Genomic DNA, 8,552 nt, shown 5'->3' with positions numbered 1-8,552 from the left:
GTTCGTCGTGTTGTGTTTGTATCATCATGTGTTGTGTTGTCTCGTGTCGTCGAATATGCGCCAGACATATCATTTAATTGTGTTAAGAATGAGGATCCCTATGTATAAGAACCCCCCTCCCTTGGTAAGAGCACTTGGGCCCTTCCTTACAAAGGGATCATGTGCCCTTAGTAAGGGCCATCTTGCCCTCATATAAGGGGTCATTAGGGATTGCCCAACCGATATCCGTTCGATATCCGGTATCAGACAACTGATATCCGATATCTGGACAAAAAACTGGACGGTGTCTGATATCGGATAACGGATGAAATTCATCCTTTAGGTTTTGACGGATATCGAATACGGATATCAGATGGGCAAGGATGAGATGGATCTCATATGTCGGATATCGGATATTTTTTATAGACCCCTGTAATCCCATATGGAGGAATTCTAAAATTTTGAAAAGTATATATCTTGTCCAGTTATTTTTCACATGTGCCCTTGTTTTAAGTTGTGCGCTTAAATGGATGCAACCCGTGGAATTATTGGAGAAATGTCCCTCCTCTTCTCTATTCTCCTAATTTCACTAGGAAAACTATAGGAAAATCAAATAATTCGTTAAGCCCCTATAAAAAATTTACTTGGATTTTTACTCCTACAACGTGTAACCGAGAGTTTTTTTAGGGGCATATTTCTAAGGAATAGTTAAAAAAATTTCCTCAACTTTAGAATCTAATTGAAAAGCCTATTTATATTTTAATTGTATCATGTTTATATTTAAGAACTGAATATGTCATCTTATCCACAAATAAATCCCTGAAAAAATCAAGAAATATGTAGAAAAATCTCAAAAATTTGGTAATTAATCCCTGGAATGTGTTGACCTGGATTTAATTTTGATAACATAAATTAAATTTTAATTAGAGTAATTTCTGGCCCCAATGAAATCCATAAAATACATTCATTAACAAAACAAATTAAATAGAACCCGCATTCAATTGGAATAATGATTTACAAAAAAATATTTGATGATGCACCTATGTAAAGCTCTTTAAATGGTTGAAAATGTGCTATTTAATTGAATTAAACACTTTATGATACAAAGATTGAGTATATCATATCTTTAATTTAAACTGAAACTAAGATGTACTTGTAGAGGTCACAAGACTGCTATTCACTAGCTGTACTAGTCATAAACTATTGAATACCATAAAAGTCATACAGTAGCAAAACGAATTAAATGAAACCCAAATTCACTTGGAATAATGATTAACGTATAAATATTTGATGGCACACAAACTTTAAGCTCTTTAAATGGATGGAAATGTGCTTATTAGTCGACTTAAACACATTGACATATATAGATTCATATCTAAATTTAAACTGAAACTATTATGTATAGATGTTTCAATATTGTTATTCACTAGCTGTAATAGTCATAAAATTCTTGAATTCCATAAATATTTGAATAAAACAAGAACCCACTTGGAATAGTGATTTACGTATAAATATTTGATGACACGTATATTTTAAGCTCTTTGAATGGTTGAAAATGTGATAATTAATTGAATTAAACACATTATGATATAGAGACTGAGTATCTGATATCTTGATTTAAACATTTGATGACGTAAAAACTTTTAAGCTCTTTAAATGGATTTTATGTTTTATTATGCACACTAGTTATGTCTCTACATTTTGGAAAATTTCTATACTTTAGTACACGTAATGGTAAGAAGTTTAACACACAAATTTTGAAACAAAATAAGCTTCTTCTGTAATCTTTCACCATCGAAATACGCCCTTCATTGTAGAATTTCTTTTCTCCATGCCTCCATCAATGATTTGTACTTACTTGGTCATCACCTACATAGTTAAAGACAACAAATAAAACACTATGCTTAATTAAAATATGCATTATACGAGCGGCGATGTAAGGGATGTGTACCTCGACATGATGCAACTACCCCATATTTGCCATCCTCACCATCCGAATCGAGCTCTAGATCATTGTACCATCGTTTATTATTTGCACGCAGCCAACACTTCATAGTGATGAGTGTTGCAATGCTTATCAATGATAAACGTGCTCTCTTGTATGTGACAATAGTGTGGTCTGCAGAGAACATGCGTTCAGTAGGAGTGTTTGTTGCGCGGACGTACAATAGCTCCCTTGTAATGGAGGCAAGGGGAAGTGTTTTGCCCTTGTGCTGGCCCACCAAGATAGTGGGGTGAACACTCCCTCATTAGGCACAACCTCTGTCAGATATTGGTTGAACTCGTCTAATGCTGACCTCGCTGACACATGTGCAGGTTGGACTTTTCCCATAATGCTCTGTAGCTAAGAGTCCAACTCTCTATCTTTTGGGTGATCCATTTCAAAGTGACCAGCCATGGGCCGTGTCGGCGAGTCACATGGTAAGAGAGATCGTACACATGCAATGGTTGACTCTCTGGCGCCCTCATGCATCATGTACCCTTTGTGGAATGGGTCCATTAATGCCACAATAGTGATTGCTTCATTCGCCCACAGGAGTTCTGCATGCTGCGCTAACTTGTGTTGCATCGCCTTTCACGCTTGCGCCATGTTACAATGATATCCTTCATGCAACCGTTATACGTAGGTGAAGAAGGTTCCCTCTTAATTTTTATGGACTACCTCCACCATGTAGCGCAGGAGACCCTGCCCGCACTGGTCATTGCATCGATGAATACATCGACGACGAGCGACACCACTGACGAGGTACGTTGTTCCCCTTGCTCGTCAGTATTATCTTCTTCTGTATTTTGTCGGCTACACACCACCGCGTCGGGTTAGATTTAGGTGAGAGTCTATATCTTTTTTAAAAAAAATTGAAACTTTGATCACATGCCCATGATGTGTCACCAACGAGGACTTCCAATGCGGTAACCCATTCTGGTACTACTCTCACCCAAGCACGCTTAACTTTGGAGTTCTAATGGTATCCGGTACACTAGTGTGTTGATACTAGTGCTAGGCGAGAGTCGACATATTGAGAACTACGAATCGAGCAAATTCTTAGCTGCAGATCGAGCATGTCCATTACATGCGAGCACCAATAGAGCTATTCCACTTGACGTCGTCAACGCCGTTGTTGCTCCGACGAGGGTCAGGATGCCACCGTGATCAGCACCGGCCGTCCGCTCTGGAGCTCGAAGCTTGGAAAATCCCCACGAGCCGGGGCCTACACGTACATCCGCCTAGGATCACCACATCACGTAGCTACATTTCTCTTAGGGAATTTATCTGACGGACGATGTCACTGACGACGTTCGACATCATATTGGTATCAAAGCATCATCTCGGTACCCCACTAAACGACATCCCCAACAACGTCTGGCATCATCTTGGTATCAGAGTATCATCTCAGTACCCCATTGGACGACGTCCCTAACAACAACCGACCCTCATCTTGGTATCAGAGCATCGTCTCGGTACCCTACCAGACGACGTCCCTAATGACCCTCATTCTTGCTTGCTTGCTCTCTCGCTCTCTCTCACACACTCACTCTAGCTCGAGCTCTTTCTTTCACGCACTCTATCTCTCATTCTCGCTCTCCCTCTAGCTCTCCGGTATGGGACACGAAAGTAGAATTCGTAAAATTGTTAAATTAACAAAAAAATAATATTAGCAAAGTATTCCTTGAGGGTGATCTGAATGGGTTTAATCTTGTAGAATGGGACTAAGTCGGTGGAGCAGGGATAATTGGGGAATAGCATGACTAAATCACTCAGAAAAAATCATCAATTATCATGAAGGAACAATTATCTCAGAGTTATGGTGTCACAAGGTACCTTGGAGACAGGAGCCAGTAGCAATTTCTCTTGCCGTTATCACCAGAGAATCAGTCTTTTCTCATACACAAACTTCACAATAATTTTCAAGCAAAAGTGTTCATATAGACAAGCCCATAGCCCTTTTAAAGGAAAATAAAACATGCAGTTACAAAGCAAATAAACCCTGGACAGTTTAAGAAAAAGTGGTAGAGAGAAGAGGTGGGATTGGTGGTTTGTGTGGAAGAAAGTCGTAGGTGAAATATTAGGGAGAGATGTTAAGAGAAAAGCCAATTTGAAAGTTGTAAGGAAGAGAGAAAGGAAGAAAATTAGAAAGTGAAGATAGTAGTGGAATAGTCAATAATAGCGAGAGGTTAAGTGAGCAGAGAAAAAAAGAACCTGAGAGAGAGAGAGGAGAAAAGTAAAATAAAGGGGCTGAATAAGGAGAGAAATAAAAAGAACTTGAGAGAGAGAGTGATGAGAAAGTCAAAGAAAGTGGCTGAGTGAAGAGAGAGAAAAGAACCTGAGAGAGAGGAGAAAGTCAAAGAAAGTGGCTGAGTGAAGAGAGAGAAAAGAACCTGAGAGAGAGGAGAAAGTCAAAGAAAGTGGCTGAGTGAAGAGAGAGAAAATAATGTGAGAGAGAGGGGAAGTCAAAGAAAGTGGCTGAGTGAAGAGAGAGAAAATAATGTGAGAGAGAGGGGAGAAAGTCAAAGAAAGAGGTTGAGTGAAGAGAGAGAAAAGAACGTGAGAGAGAGAGGGAGAAAAAGAAAAGGGAGAGAAGATGAGAGAGGGAAATGCTTTTCTTATCATACACTCTCTCTACTTCTCTCTCTCTCATTCTTTATCGCTTACTCTTTTTTTTAGTTCTCTCTCTCTCGTGCATCCGCTCTCGTTCATTTTTTCTCTCTTTCTCTCCATCATTTCATTTATTTTTCATTTTTTTGTTATTAATTCAACTGGTTTGATCCAATTTGATCCAAACTGGCCTCTTCAAATCCAATAAGAGTGGATTATTTGATCTGAACATTTGGAGGGACCAAAAAATATGATCCAAACCTGTGAAGATTGAGTATGAATCGAATATATCCCAGCTCTGATCAATGTCTGGATTCGATCGGTTGAATGCTCAATCTGATCAAACATTTGAACAATCTGATAGAATCATCTATCCCTAATCGATGTTTGGGGTTAGGAGGGGGTGGAGTAGGGATTTGAGGTTTGCGGAGAGTGGGGTTGAGCAAGCGGCAAGGAACCTGATTATGGTGTTGAGGGAGTTGTAGGTTGGGTTTGGGAATGTTATGAGTGTGGTGAGGCTGGGGTCACCTTGATGGTGTTGAGGTTTAGTATGGGTGTTGCAAGGGTGTACATGGTAATGTTAAATGGCTCACCTTCTCTTGCCCTATCCATTATGAACTAATTTTTAAAATAGTTTTCTTATTAATTTTGAAGTTCTTTTATGCTATATAAATAGAGATCAAGAAATGTACGTTGGTTTCCATTGACAGACTTAATACCAGATATATTTCATCTTGTTGTATGTATCTATTTTTTATTAAATATATACTATTATTTGTATTAAAAACACAAAAAGTAAATTATTCGCATGTGATTTATTTGGAAGCTTCCCAATAAGATGGTATAAATGTGATAGTTATAATCACTGTGTTACTTTAACAAGATAGTAACCATGATCATTCATTTATTTTAAAAATATAAGAAATTAAAAATAGATAAGAATAAAAGCACAAATAACTTATCAGATCATTTTTCAAAATGAATTATCAAAATTAAGAGGGATTGAAAGCCATTTACCAGTCATAAACCGGTGCTTGGTTATTTTTATAAGATCATAAATGGTTTAGGCCAAACACCCGAGTGAAAAAAGAACAACTATTAAACCTCACCCTGCCAAACTATTAGTCAGTAAAGATATAGTTTTCTCAACTAAGGACCAACCAAATTTTCAATGAAATGTGAATATTTCAAGTGCAAAGACTCCAAGACATGCATACTCAGCAATTTTTAAGAGCCCCAACAGACATAATTATGTATCATAAATGAAAATTGATCATCATGGTGTACGCTTAGAGTTGAATTTATTGTGCTGATAATTGATGGATATGACGAAGGCTTGAAAGAATGATCTGATAATAGACAAGACGGAGATTCATAATAGCAATGAAAAGAAGAAATTTTTTTTCATCATAACTATATATCAAGATCTTAAGATGATGTTTGTCAACAGGCTTCTTTCAAAGTCAGAGTCCATTACAGCACTCTTGTTTGTGTATAATTAAAATCTTTAATTATAATTAGTTTGGGTTACAGATTCATCGTCAAGTACCAGTAAGAAATGTAGAAACATTGTCTTAGTTTATGTATGTAGAGATGAAGAGGAACTTGTAAGAATATGAGCCTCACTTCAAAAATGTTATATTCCCCATTTCAAAAATGTTATACCAAATAATGAAGTTCTAATTTACTACAATATATGATAAATATTTTATTATCCAATCCACTTTGACTTTTTTAAAGAATTACCATCACAGCAACATTAACCAATAAATTATTGATGATATGTTTCTACAGATGCAAATGACATGGTATTTATGCTTCCATTAGTAAAAACACATAAAACATGAATTATTGTACTAAAAAGTATGTGATTGATGAATCGGATGATTATTTAATCTACCATTAAAAGTTTTAATTTGATGAATCTTTTTAAATATTATGTAAAGTTGGGTATTAGTAATACCCACATATTACAGTATCACAAAGTATTTCCTCTCTATTTGTTTCCTATGGAATATAAGCTCCTCACTGTTAAATGAGCAAGTTTACATGCAAACATCATAATCCTCATTAATAAAAATTATTGTGGTTATGAAGACAATGAGAATAACTGAGTGGGGAAAGCTAAATTAGAAGAAATTAAAGATTTTTATGAATTTCTATGAATTTATTTCTCTTTTAAAATAATTTGTTGATCTTAATAATGATATTTGTGTATTGATATTGAACTTCTGAAAGATAAAGCACTATCTATCACCTAGGAGACACCTCGCACGATACTTATCGGATATAGTGTAATTTCTTTATGGAGCCAATTTGACTAGGAAGGAGTGAGCAGGACCACATGGCCATATGTGGTGACACCATTGAAATAAGAACTTTACTTGTCCAAATGGGCATTTGACATCACTTATATTATAAAAAATGAGAAAATATTTTGCAGCTATTGTATTGATTCCTTGACAGTACTAGTTTGCTTATCCTGTAATATTTATTGACTTTGACTTTGAAATCAGTTTTATAATTTTTGTTTGATATCACCTAATAGATATGACCAAACTTAAAGGTATATATCTAGCTTTATTTGAAACTAGGTCAAACAGAGATCATGACCTAAACCCATTCTCTATCATGTTAAATCCTCCGAAAGACCACAATATCTCATCTGTTTAAAAAGGGAGTCTAGACTGTAATCATATGACCCACGATAGTTCCTAGTGACTTCATTATGGAGAAATATTAGTGGACGAAACTAAAATATTATACTTAGAACATGTTTGATATAATGCCGAATGTGCCATGTAACACAACCAAATTAATATAAAAATATAAATTTGATTTGAAAAATTAAATTACATAAGATGAAGGCGCGACGGAGCGTGAATTAAGATTCAGGTGTGAGTTTACGAGCGTGAATTAAGATGAAGGCGGGAGTTTACGAGCGTGAAGATTAAGATTCAGGCGCGACGGAGCGTGAATATATTAATCTGAAGGCGGGAGTTTATGAGCGTGAAGATGAAGATGAAGGCGCGAGTTTACGAGCGGGTGCGACATTAGGAGAGTTTACGAGCGGGCGCTTAGGAGCGTGTGAATGAGCAGAAGCGACGAAGCGAAGTAAAGAATACGTGGTTGAAGAACATTCTGAAAGAAAGAAAAGTTAAAATAAAAGTAAAGAAAGATTAAAAAAAGAATTAACCATTTTTTTCTCGATTATTATATGATTATTTCTTAACTTTAATATATATTCTTGCTAAATGGCTTATTCTGAGTGAAAAAAGCTAGAACATACTGAATGGTTAAATACTTACACAATACTTATGTCATAACATGAATGTATGAGAAATGATAGATATGTTTCATTAGATTACTGTAATTTTTTATATATACATTAAGACTTTATAACATATTTTGAATGTTTCATTTGACAAAAATCAATCAGTAAAATGATGTCCTCTTTTTTGCACAGTCATGTATTAATATAAGCCAGAAAAGTTATGCAAATACAAATGGTAGTCCATACTTATAAATGCATAAAGATCAAAGTAAATTTTACTAGATAAAAGTATGTTCATAAATAAAGTGATATATATTGCACTAACGAGATTCAGAAATCGCCCTCTAGTCATCGATTGAAATGCAGTTGGTTTTATTAGATTGGAGAATACCTATGACGAGGATAACCGTGTGATTAAAAAAGATAAAATTATTATAGGTAGTATTTGAAAAAGGGTGGCAACCAAAAAATTAGTCAATATATTTATAGAATTTTTTCAAGGGATGTCTGATGGAGGACCATCTATAAGATCAATCCCCAGCTCGTCCAGCCATGTCGTGGAGCCCAAGCCGATGCGAAGGACCCAAGCTTCAAGCATCCAGCTTGACAACAGGCCTCCAGAGTTTGTTATTTTCAGCTCGTAATGTTTGGATTTTATGGAGGGCCTCGTGTTTTGGGCTCTGATAAGCCGAAAAATCACGTAAA

Source organism: Wolffia australiana, chromosome 5 (genome assembly GCF_029677425.1).
Source record: "Wolffia australiana isolate 7733 chromosome 5, ASM2967742v1".
Classification (NCBI taxonomy): domain Eukaryota; kingdom Viridiplantae; phylum Streptophyta; class Magnoliopsida; order Alismatales; family Araceae; genus Wolffia; species Wolffia australiana.
Note: the sequence above shows the minus strand (reverse complement) of the source record.